The sequence below is a fragment of the Zophobas morio genome, unplaced genomic scaffold (assembly GCF_036711695.1).
Source record: "Zophobas morio isolate AGI-343-1 ecotype UQ-CSIRO unplaced genomic scaffold, CSIRO_AGI_Zmor_V1 ptg000076l, whole genome shotgun sequence".
NCBI classification, from domain to species: domain Eukaryota; kingdom Metazoa; phylum Arthropoda; class Insecta; order Coleoptera; family Tenebrionidae; genus Zophobas; species Zophobas morio.
This window is the reverse complement of record NW_026972181.1, coordinates 165,001-177,814: the sequence shown is the minus strand read 5'-3', so window position 1 is coordinate 177,814 and position 12,814 is coordinate 165,001. Positions and strand designations below refer to the sequence as shown.

The 12,814-nt window shown below is 54.9% G+C and overlaps 2 non-coding genes and 1 pseudogene across 2 annotated transcripts; all 3 read left to right on the top strand.

The window, feature by feature from the left end:
• The first annotated feature begins 2,345 nt into the window (after positions 1-2,345).
• On the top strand, positions 2,346-4,266 carry LOC135143889 (small subunit ribosomal RNA). The gene has a single exon (XR_010282933.1). It is a non-coding gene; the product is annotated as a small subunit ribosomal RNA (ribosomal RNA).
• Positions 4,267-5,133: 867 nt separating this feature from the next.
• Positions 5,134-5,290, top strand: LOC135143879 (5.8S ribosomal RNA). The gene has a single exon (XR_010282924.1). It is a non-coding gene; the product is annotated as a 5.8S ribosomal RNA (ribosomal RNA).
• Positions 5,291-5,744: 454 nt separating this feature from the next.
• LOC135143899 (large subunit ribosomal RNA) overlaps positions 5,745-12,814 on the top strand; it is a 9,036-nt pseudogene continuing 1,966 nt past the window's right edge.

The window sequence follows — 12,814 nt, the reverse complement described above, 5'->3', positions numbered from 1 at the left end:
ACCAACAATACTCCTTTAACGGATGCATATGCAACTCACAATACACCGACGTGCGACGTCCGTTAACGCCACCGCCCGATTCCTTTCGACTGACTTTCGAACACGCGTTTTGCAACCCGCAACACACCGACACGTACGGCGTCCGTTAACGTCACCGATTAATTCGAAGCTTCTCGCACGCCTCATATACAACCGGTAATACACTGGCCGTTCATAACGTACGGCGTTCGTGCCGAGTGACTGTATAACGCCACCGATCGATTTCGACTTTCAAACACGCAGCACAGTCGTCGATCTACAATACAATAAACGTACGGCGTTCATTAGCGCTGTCGAATTTGCGGTTTCGCGTACATACAGGCAACCGGTAATAAATACACCGGAAATAGTTATAAAGGGCGAAATGGCACAATTTGTTATCAAAAATTAAGTTTTTATCATTTATCAGGAGGTAATTTAATTAGTTATTTCAATTTATTGTAGAAATAGACGACTTCATTTTGAGAAGATTTTACAAAAAGTTTTTATTTTAATTTAAGGAACGCGCGGATTAACGGCGGTGATTGCAAGTACAGTAATTGTGAAGCCTAATGTCTCGTTGTCTAATTCGTGGCGCCCGTAAATGGATTAACGAGATTCCCACTGTCCCTAGGTTTTCTTGAAAAAATCGAAATTTATGGTGTTACTTAAATTCAGTTTGAAGCATTAAAAAACATGAATGGCACAATTCGTTTTAAAAAATCAGCTACAGCTATTTCAATTCTCCCTCGTTTTTATTAAAAAAAACTTCTCGAAAGTTATTTCGACATATATAATAAATTTCATTTTACAACATTTTATATATACGTCGATCGTCTTTTATAAAGTAAGGCGTTCTTCCGTACTTAAAATTTTTAAAAAGTGCATGTACGGCGTTCGTCTTTTATAAAGTAAGGCGTTTCTCCGGACTTGGAAATTTTTTTAAAAGTACATGTACGGCGTTCGTCGTTTATGAAGTACGGCGTTGGTTGTTTATAAAGTACGGCGTTTGAAATTTATGAAGTACGGCGTTCGGAATTTATGAAGTACGGCGTCCCGTACCGGGTACGTATTTTAAAATTAACTAAATCGCTATAATAAAAATTCTAACTTACCTCGATTACGTAACACAATGCGGCCGTATTTTTTTTCTTGCGAAAATCCGTGGAAAAATGTTCAAACCGCTCTTTACGAAGAGCCATCACACCGACAGAGCGCACCTCGGACGGGGAGAGGTGTGTCTCGCGCCCCTGCTCGCGTACCACTGTCGCCGCTTCGCAGCGTTTGGCTCCGATCGACGTCAAGCGCGCTATTATAGGTAGCGGAGTGATGTTGTGGCGTGTGAGGTGTTCTCTCGAGATACCGACCAACGACTGCATCCTCTCGCTCGCGTTACCACGGACTGTCTGCGAGTCTTATCCAATACTTTTAAAAGGAATTCGGATTTATGACGAAATGAATTTCGCAGCACGTTCCGGCCGTTCTTCGGTGTCTCTAAGACTGTGCGTTTTTACGTATTCTCTAAAAATGATAGCAGACGCTAACCGCATTGGTTTCTCTCTGTAATAAATAATGTTCAACAACGACATTATTATGTTATTCAGACCGACCCGACAAAAAGAGACGACGATACGTTCACCTTTTTAGAACGAAACGTTGCGATTACTTTTGGTGGTCGTGCCTTTAATGATTATAAGAGCGAACCTTGTATGTGTGTGTGTCTTGTTGATAATTTTGAGAATGTAGTTATCGCACCCGTCGAAAATGACCCGAAGTAGACTTGGCTCTCGGAGCGTTTGCGCCTAGAATTTCATGGAATCCTTGAGTTCCTTCATTGGGTTCGAGCTTGCCTCGAAAGACGGTCCAGCACAGCGAGATCGCGGATGCGGCGGACGTTCCATCGTCGGCGGTCCTTATGCGATCAACCTTACATTGTTGTAAACGGTGGCGTACGTTCGAATTTCACGATTCGTCGTTCGTTGCATCGAACAGCTATTAAATTTGCGTCAACTCCCTACATTCCGAGCGAGAATATATAATATACTCGTAACGTGTGCAGATTCTGTAAAGAATTCGGCACGTCTCACCGTCGCATTCTATCTAGCGAAGAGTGAGGAGAATGTTTGAACTTTTAAACCGGCGCAGGAGGTTTCCTCGCGAAACTTTTCGACCGGTATCGTTATGTATGATATTTTTCGTATATAAAACAACGAAAGAGAGAGTTAAGCGTGGCGTTACGTTCCTACGCGTTCGTTTCGCGAACACGCACTCGCGCTTTCGACGAAAGTGTAGTTTTCAGTTTCGGAGTATCCGAACGAGAACGCAGTTCCCTGGTTGATCCTGCCAGTAGTCATATGCTTGTCTCAAAGATTAAGCCATGCATGTCTCAGTACAAGCCGAATTAAGGTGAAACCGCGAAAGGCTCATTAAATCAGTTATGGTTCCTTAGATCGTACCCACATTTACTTGGATAACTGTGGTAATTCTAGAGCTAATACATGCAAACAGAGCCCCGACCGGAAACGGAAGGGGCGCTTTTATTAGATCAAAACCAATCGGTGGCGGTCTCCGTCATCGTACAACTTGGTGACTCTGAATAACTTTACGCTGATCGCACGGTCTCGCACCGGCGACGCATCTTTCAAATGTCTGCCTTATCAACTGTCGATGGTAGGTTCTGCGCCTACCATGGTTGTAACGGGTAACGGGGAATCAGGGTTCGATTCCGGAGAGGGAGCCTGAGAAACGGCTACCACATCCAAGGAAGGCAGCAGGCGCGCAAATTACCCACTCCCGGCACGGGGAGGTAGTGACGAAAAATAACGATACGGGACTCATCCGAGGCCCCGTAATCGGAATGAGTACACTCTAAACCCTTTAACGAGGATCAATTGGAGGGCAAGTCTGGTGCCAGCAGCCGCGGTAATTCCAGCTCCAATAGCGTATATTAAAGTTGTTGCGGTTAAAAAGCTCGTAGTCGAATCTGTGTCCCGCGCCGCCGGTTCATCGTTCGCGGTGTTAACTGGCGTGCCGCGGGACGTCCTGCCGGTGGGCTTAGCTCGAGAGGGCGGCCCAACTCAATCCCGCCGCGGTGCTCTTCATTGAGTGTCGAGGTGGGCCGGCACGTTTACTTTGAACAAATTAGAGTGCTTAAAGCAGGCTAAAACTTCGCCTGAATACTGTGTGCATGGAATAATGGAATAGGACCTCGGTTCTATTTTGTTGGTTTTCGGAACCCCGAGGTAATGATTAATAGGAACGGATGGGGGCATTCGTATTGCGACGTTAGAGGTGAAATTCTTGGATCGTCGCAAGACGGACAGAAGCGAAAGCATTTGCCAAAAACGCTTTCATTGATCAAGAACGAAAGTTAGAGGTTCGAAGGCGATCAGATACCGCCCTAGTTCTAACCATAAACGATGCCAGCTAGCGATCCGCCGACGTTCTTTCGATGACTCGGCGGGCAGCTTCCGGGAAACCAAAGCTTTTGGGTTCCGGGGGAAGTATGGTTGCAAAGCTGAAACTTAAAGGAATTGACGGAAGGGCACCACCAGGAGTGGAGCCTGCGGCTTAATTTGACTCAACACGGGAAACCTCACCAGGCCCGGACACCGGAAGGATTGACAGATTGAGAGCTCTTTCTTGATTCGGTGGGTGGTGGTGCATGGCCGTTCTTAGTTGGTGGAGCGATTTGTCTGGTTAATTCCGATAACGAACGAGACTCTAGCCTGCTAAATAGGCGTATTTCGACATCCCAAAGGCCCGCCGGTCTCGGGTTCGCCCGTTGGCCGTGCGCGGTTTTTACTGTCGGCGTACAAACAATTCTTCTTAGAGGGACAGGCGGCTTCTAGCCGCACGAGATTGAGCAATAACAGGTCTGTGATGCCCTTAGATGTTCTGGGCCGCACGCGCGCTACACTGAAGGAATCAGCGTGTCCTCCCTGGCCGAGCGGCCCGGGTAACCCGCTGAACCTCCTTCGTGCTAGGGATTGGGGCTTGCAATTGTTCCCCATGAACGAGGAATTCCCAGTAAGCGCGAGTCATAAGCTCGCGTTGATTACGTCCCTGCCCTTTGTACACACCGCCCGTCGCTACTACCGATTGAATGATTTAGTGAGGTCTTCGGACCGGTACGCGGTGGCGTTTCGGCGTCGCCGATGTCGCTGGGAAGATGACCAAACTTGATCATTTAGAGGAAGTAAAAGTCGTAACAAGGTTTCCGTAGGTGAACCTGCGGAAGGATCATTAACGTGTCTCGAACACACGCACTGTCTTTACACAGACACACACACCATCGTCTGATCGTGTTGTTGTTGTCGTGCGAAGTATGTCGCGTCCGTGGACGACGTACACGCTCGATCTAACATCTAAAGACGTCTGCGGCGTAGACGACGGCACGTCCAGCCTTTAGCGGTGCCGTCGCGCGTTTCCGAAGCGCGTTCTCTTCTCTTCTCTCGTCCCACGTGGGGATCGGTGCGAAAGAGGAAACGCGTCTAAGAGACGGCGTCACGCGACGTCCTCGAACTATTGAATCGTCCAGAGTCGGATTAGGCGTCATGCCGATGCGAACTCGCGGCGCCGGTCCTTTACGCGCGTTCGTCGTGCGATCGGGCAGACGGCATTTCGGGCACCTTGATCCGCTAAAGAACCTCAAAGAGTTCGATTCGGATCGCAGGTTTCGTAAGTACGTGCGGGGCGTTTCGTGCGCCTTTGCTCGTCTTCGTTACCGTGGGTTTTAAATGATTTTCGCCCGGCCGACGGGTTCGGCTCGATGCCGCCGTTCTCGTCGAGACGATTCGAAACGTCGTTCGAGACGCTCCTAGGAAGCGCCGTTTGACGAAATCACACCTAGTTTGTTTGGTTAAGTGATCGTTGTGCGGTTGAGCTTCTGCTTTAGAAAAGGAGATCAAGTCTTGCGACTAACAAAAAAAAAAGAGAGAGAGGAAAAGATGGAATTAGTAAGACGACACGTCGTTCGAAAGTTTCTCTTTTCTTTTTTTTTCTTTTTTTATCTTAATAAACAATCGAAACCGAGAGAATTTCGACGCAGAACGTTCCAGGCCGTCGCGAGGCGAGCCGGAGAGAACGTGCGTCTTAATGTATATTCTAAAAGATTACCCTGAACGGTGGATCACTTGGCTCGTGGGTCGATGAAGAACGCAGCTAATTGCGCGTCAACTTGTGAACTGCAGGACACATGAACATCGACATTTCGAACGCACATTGCGGTCCTCGGATAAACTGTTCCCGGACCACTCCTGGCTGAGGGTCGTGTCAATTTCAAAGACTGCTCGGTTCGCCTCGTTTGAGAAAGCGTGGCGTTCGTCGGAGCGAGTTGGATGTTTTTTAGACGCGTGCCGTTGGAGGTCGATGTCGAGACGACTTACGTAACGTTCGTTCGTTTCGAGTACGATCCGGCGTACGCGACATCCGGAGACGCGATAGCGGCCCGTCGGGGTGACGTGTCGGACTTTCTTTTCGAAGGAGTTCGTCGTCGTCCTTCGACGGGCGGATCAGCAGACGTAAAGCACAAAACGATCGACTTTCGACGGCCATAACGGCGTTGATTTTGTCGAACGATGCGACCGTCGTGTCCGAGGCGTGCGTGACGTATCTCGCGACGACGTCAGGTCGCTGTTCGACGAAAGACCGTAAAGGCCGCGTCGACGACGTGCCATGATCGTTTGCGTATTAAAATGATCCATTTCCAGATCTATTCGATCTTGCGACCTCAGAGCAGGTGAGACTACCCGCCGAATTTAAGCATATTATTAAGCGGAGGAAAAGAAACTAACTAGGATTCCCTCAGTAGCGGCGAGCGAACAGGGAAGAGCCCAGCACCGAATCCCGCGGCCGAAACCGGACGCCGGGAAATGTGGTGTTAGGGAGGGTCCGTCATCCCGAAATCGTGCGGCGCGTCCAAGTCCATCTTGAACGGGGCCACAGCCCATAGAGGGTGCCAGGCCCGTAGTGACCGCTGCCGGTGACGGGAGGATCTCTCCTCAGAGTCGGGTTGCTTGAGAGTGCAGCCCTAAGTGGGTGGTAAACTCCATCTAAGGCTAAATATGACCACGAGACCGATAGCGAACAAGTACCGTGAGGGAAAGTTGAAAAGAACTTTGAAGAGAGAGTTCAATAGTACGTGAAACCGTTCAGGGGTAAACCTGAGAAACCCGAAAGGTCGAAAGGGGAGATTCAGCGTGTCTCGATCGTGGCGCTGGGCGGTCGCGTGACGGACGGCGTACGCGTCGTCTGCGCCTTCCGTCCTCCGAACTGCGATCGAACGCGTGCACTTCTCCCCCTGTAGGACGTCGCGATCCGTTGGGTGCCGGTCTGAGGCCCGCGGTGGAGCCCGTTCGGACGGTTCGCCGTTTCCGAACGAACCCGCGGTGTTTCCCGGTCGGCTCGCTCGACGGTATAAAGATGGCGCGAGGCCGCCGCTAGTTCGGCGTCCGCCCTACGGCAAGCGCTCTCGTCGCGACGGTGATCGGACCTGGTGCCGGTCCCGTCCCCGGGTGGCTGTTGGCTGTGGGTCGTCGGACAGACCTCGTCTTCTTTTAGAACGCCGATCTGCGACGCTATAGCTTTGGGTACTTTCAGGACCCGTCTTGAAACACGGACCAAGGAGTCTAGCATGTGCGCGAGTCATTGGGACATTACTAAACCTAAAGGCGCAATGAAAGTGAAGGTCCGCCTTGCGCGGACCGAGGGAGGATGGGCGGTCGTTACGGCTGCCGCCTCGCACTCCCGGGGCGTCTCGTTCTCATCGCGAGAAGAGGCGCACCAAGAGCGTACACGCTGGGACCCGAAAGATGGTGAACTATGCCTGGTCAGGACGAAGTCAGGGGAAACCCTGATGGAGGTCCGTAGCGATTCTGACGTGCAAATCGATCGTCGGAACTGGGTATAGGGGCGAAAGACTAATCGAACCATCTAGTAGCTGGTTCCCTCCGAAGTTTCCCTCAGGATAGCTGGCGCTCATAGCGCACGAGTTTCATCCGGTAAAGCGAATGATTAGAGGCATTGGGGTCGAAACGGCCTCAACCTATTCTCAAACTTTAAATGGGTGAGATCTCCGGCTTGCTCGAACTATTGAAGCCGCGAGACTCGAATCAGAGTGCCAAGTGGGCCATTTTTGGTAAGCAGAACTGGCGCTGTGGGATGAACCAAACGCCGAGTTAAAGCGCCTAAATCGACGCTTATGGGATACCATGAAAGGCGTTGGTAACTTAAGACATCAGGACGGTGGCCATGGAAGTCGGAATCCGCCAAGGAGTGTGTAACAACTCACCTGCCGAAGTTACTAGCCCTGAAAATGGATGGCGCTGAAGCGTCGTGCTTATACTCGGCCGTCAGCGGCATGTGCGGTCCGGTGGCCTCTGGTCACGGGCCATGAAGCCCTGACGAGTAGGAGGGTCGCGGCGGTGAGCGCAGAAGGACTGGCCGTGAGGCCGTCTGGAGCCGCCGTCGGTGCAGATCTTGGTGGTAGTAGCAAATACTCCAGCGAGGCCCTGGAGGACTGACGTGGAGAAGGGTTTCGTGTGAACAGCCGTTGCACACGAGTCAGTCGATCCTAAGCCCTAGGCGAAAGCCGATGTCGATGTGGTGTAGATTTGTCGTTGGTCACAAACACGACCTCCAGAGCCGTGGTGACGTGAACGTACGGATTGTGCACACACCCGTTGGGCGAAAGGGAATCCGGTTCCTATTCCGGAACCCGGCAGCGGAACCGCTTATAATTCGGGCCCTCGCAAGAGAGTTCGTCGGGGCAACCCAAAAGGACCCGGAGACGCCGTCGGGAGATCCGGGAAGAGTTTTCTTTTCTGCATGAGCGTTCGAGTTCCATGGAATCCTCTAGCAGGGAGATATGGTTTGGAACGCGAAGAGCACCGCAGTTGCGGCGGTGTCCGGATCTTCCCCTCGGACCTTGAAAATCCGGGAGAGGGCCACGTGGAGGCGTCGCGCCGGTTCGTACCCATATCCGCAGCAGGTCTCCAAGGTGAAGAGCCTCTAGTCGATAGAATAATGTAGGTAAGGGAAGTCGGCAAATTGGATCCGTAACTTCGGGATAAGGATTGGCTCTGAGGATCGGGGCGTGTCGGGCTTGTCGGGGAAGCGGGTCGCGGCTGACGTGCCGGGCCTGGGCGAGGTGAAGCGTTGCCGTTTCGGCGGAAACGTCGGATCCGAGCCCGGTCCCGTGCCTTGGCCTCCCGCGGAACCGTCTTGCTACGAGGCTCCGGGTGCGCCCGAAAGGGCGTCCGGATGTCCTCTTCGGCCGCCATTCAACGGTCAGCTCAGAACTGGCACGGACCGGGGGAATCCGACTGTCTAATTAAAACAAAGCATTGCGATGGCCCCAGCGGGTGTTGACGCAATGTGATTTCTGCCCAGTGCTCTGAATGTCAACGTGAAGAAATTCAAGCAAGCGCGGGCAACGGACGTGTGTCACATCGCTCCGTCCGTGTGTCGAAAGTTTGGTGGTATAAAGTGCGCCGATTTTGGTGTGTGCGGGCTTGAAAGAAGCGGCTTAGTGAGGGCTACATTTTGGTGGCGACCCGAGCCAAATCCATCCAGGGGTTCGGGAGCAATCGAATTTTAAATATCCGTAAGTACGGACTCGTTCGATGATTAATTAACGGTCGCCGCGTCACCAAGCCACTCGATGATATCACCTCATGACATCATGGTCTCGTCGAGTCACCGAGCCGTCGCGTCATTACGTCACCCGTCGCGTCACCACTACCTGTAAATCACCATCTCGTGCGCAACCCTCCCGTTCCTCTCGGAACCACCACCGAGCACCTGTCGGACGCCAAAACCACTCCAACGACGCCCGCGGAACATTCCCAAACCAGAAAAATTTCTGAGCACATATTCGGGCGACACATGAAAACTGGGCGTCGCGACGCCCCCGACGCCGGTCGTTTTCCGCGCGACGCCGGGCATATTTAGACTCCCCAGGGTCCAGAGAACACGAATCTGACGTCACCTCAACTTCGACGCCCCCGACGCCCGCGACGCCTTGACCACGGGTGCAAAACTCGGCTCCTAGAGCCGATTTCGAGCGGGAAAAAAATCCTGCCCGTAGATTCGGGCCCCGTCTCTTCATTTTTCCGCATCCCCAACCCCCCCCCACTCCGCGCCACCCCCCCGCGAGTTTTGACCGCCGATTTTCCATAGCGTACGGGAGGCGCTCGCCGTCTCGCTCCCTCTCAGAGTGAGGCCCGAGTAGGGGTCACTGGGACCCCTGCGCCCCCCCCTCCACTCCCGCGATTACCACCCGCGTCGCGCGCGCTGTTTGGAATTTTGACATGGCGTCTCCGTGTGCGGCCTCCCATCCAACATCCTCCCTTGGAGCCGCCCCGGGAATGGACGCCCGCCAACCCGCCGCCCCTAGGCCACGCACAGCCTCGCAGCCGCCGTTCCACTGCGACCTCTGCGATCGCACCCTCCAGACCCGGTCTGGATGGTTGCGCCACCTGAAGGACAGCTGTGCCATGCGGCCCGGCGCCAACTCGCAAGCCAAGGGCCACTCCTTCCCTTGCCCTGGCTGTGGGAAAACGTACCGCCACACCTCGAGCTTGCGGCGACACATGGCCAGCTGTGGGGCGAAAGGGGATGATACCGGAAATGGCAGCTCGCAGGTCGCCACATTCCCCTGCCCTTTCTGCCAGGCGGTATACCGTTCTTTCCAGGGGGTATGTCGACATAAGAAGTCCTGCCCGAACAGGCCCCCTGACTTCCGCCTACCCGAATCCGTGCACCCGTGCCCCCACTGCCCAAGAACTTTCAACGGTCAGCCTGGGATGAGACTGCATATGAGAAAGGCTCACCCGGAGGCCTTCTTCGCCTCCATAGAGAACTCCCGGACCGACTCGTCTGATCGGTGGACAGCATCTGAAGGCTCTGACGCTGACGATAGCTCGTCCGAAAACTCCTCCTCAATTACCATCGGAGCCCCTTCAGGCAGCCGGTCTCTCTTGACCACGTTCACCCCGTCCGGAGTCAGCCCTCGTGTCAGCCTGGAGGCCACAATCGGGCCCGATCCCTCCCCCACCATCGTGAGGATCGGAATAGGCTCCGAGATAGCCCAGGAGATCATCATCCCTGGGTCCCTGGCCGGTCGAAGGTCCATTTCCATCGAGGGCCCAGTGAGTTTCGTTTCGCAGACTCGCCCATCGGAGAGTTTTGCAGAGGCCTTGACACCCTCCCCGTCTTCCACCAACAAGCCCTTTACGCGACGCCTAGGGCCTTCCCCTCTGGGTCCGCATGAAACACCAGTCGCCCAGCCCAACCGGGCGACCCGTCGTAACCGCAGACGACCCCCGGCCCCGTCTGGGGCAGTCGCTAACAACACCCTTGCCGTGGATCCCCCCTCCATCTCGGGATCTCCAGAGGTCACAGTCGACTTCGCTAGAGAGAATCTGGCCGCCTGGACTGGCGAATCCCAGGTCCCAGCCTCCGTCGAACAAGCGTCCCCGCCCACCCCTCCGAGCCCCGCCCGCTCGGCTCGCCCTCCAACCGCCTTGCCCGAGCCCCTACAGTCCGCCGGAACCTCGACCACCACCCTAACGAGGCCCCCAGGCCCGTACGGAGATGTCAGGGACACCCTGTGGCCCCTTTTTGGCGAAATCGCCGAAAAGGACATTCCTCAGGTGAGGCGCCTGAGGGGATGGGTTTACCGTGCCCTACTCCTGAGTCCAGATGACTGGGGCCCGATCATCGACGAGATGCTAGAACATCTCTTCCCGGTCGACGAGCGTAAGTACCCAAAGGTGCCTAAGAAGCGGAACGCCTCCCCCCAACAACCCGAGAGGCCCCCTAATAGAACACACAGAAAAGCGGCTGAACTGAAACTCGCGCAGGACCTCTTTAACAAAAACCCGCGTCTGCTGGCCGACGCGATAGCCGCCGGGGCTCCCCTCTCCGGAAGCCGGGTCGGTCCCGAGATGGACGACGTCATGGACGTGCATGGCTCCATGCTTGAGTCCCTCTCCCCGCCCGACCGCGAACCGCACAACGAGAAGGGCAAGCTCTCTTCCCAGCCCTACCGGCCCATCACCCCAGAGGACGTCCGTCGAGCGAAAACCGGCTGGAGACCTTCAGCTCCAGGGTGTGACGGCGTCCTTGTACCAAAGGTCGCCAGGAGCAGCGACGACGCCCTGGCCGTGCTCTTTAGCCTCATCCTGGCCTCAAAATACCAGCCCCCCGAGTGGATGGTACTGCGTACCATCCTGGTTCCGAAGACGGGAAAGGACAGGACGAGGGCTGCAAACTGGAGGCCCATCACGATAGGGTCGGCCGTCCAGAGGCTCCTGCACCGGGTCGTCATGTCCAAGGTGGACGCCGCCGTCGACCTCAACAAGAACCAACGGGGATTCGTCCCCACCGACGGCTGCCTCGCCAACGTTTTGATCCTGGACTCGTTGATGAACGAGCGCACATCAGCTAGGCGGGGCCTAGCGCTCGTCTCCTTGGACATCCGGAAAGCTTTCGACTCGGTGTCACACCACTCCATCGAGCGGGCCATGAAGCGAACAGGGGTCCCCGAGTACCTGCGGAGATACATCATGGCCACCCTCCAGGGCTCCATTACATCTTTTTTTGTAGGCGGCTCTTCGTCCAGGGCCCTCGAGATCCGCCGGGGAGTTCGGCAGGGGGATCCACTAAGCCCCCTGCTATTTAACCTGGTCATCGATGAACTCCTGGACATCCTGGACTCCATGGGCTCCAATGGCTGCGCCTTCCGCAGCGGCCCCAAATGTCGTGCCCTCGCCTTCGCCGACGACATCGTCCTGGTGGGTGAAGACTCCAAGGACGTGGACAAGCTCCTGAGGGCTACCTCGACGTTCTTCGAACGGAGGGGAATGGTCCTACACCCCGACAAGTGCAGGGCTCTCGTCCTGGCCCGTTCCTCCGGAAGGAACATCTACCCAGTGACCAGACCGGGCCTCCAAATCGACGGGAAAGCACTATCCACGGTAACTGATGTCAACCCCATGCAGTACTTGGGGTACGGGTTCGACACCCACGGGGTAACCAAGCCCAATTTGACTAACTATTCCGCGTGGCTTCAACGCCTGACAGCCCTTCCCCTCAGGCCCCACCAGAAGATCGCCCTGCTGCGGATTCACCTTCTTCCGCGGCTCCTCCACTTCCTGATGTCTCCGAGAACCCCCACCGCCACCTTGAAAAACATAGACAAGGTTACCCGCCACTATGTGAAGCGCATGGTGCATTTGCATCTTCACACCTCCGATGCACTCATCCATGCTCCGCTCAAAGACGGGGGCCTAGGGATTATGGAGGTCGCCGTATCGATACCCACCATCTTACTGCGGCGGATCTCCAACCTTAGAACCAGGAACGGGAGTGACGAGGTTTTGGGCGCCGCGCTGACCTCCGACCGCGTCTCGAGCCTGGCGGCCAAACTGGAAGAGCGGGTCCGCAAGTTCCCGCCTAACTACCACCAGCAGGAGATAGCGAAGGGAGCCTTCTCAAGGGGACTCGAGAAGGCGAAGGAGGATCCCTCCTCTAGATCGTGGATCACCGACTGCCCCAAGGGTTGGACCGGCATGGATTGGGTGAGAGCGGTCCACCTCCGCACAGCGAACCTGCCCACAGTAGGGATAATAACCAACCCGGTGGAGCTGAGAGGCTGCCGTGCAGGGTGTAAGGCCAACGAGACCATCTGCCACATCCTGCAGGCGTGTCCCGCGTCTCACGACTCCCGCGTCGCCAGACACAACGCCATTGCCTCCAAGATCGCGTCCCATTGCACGAAGAAAGGGTGGTC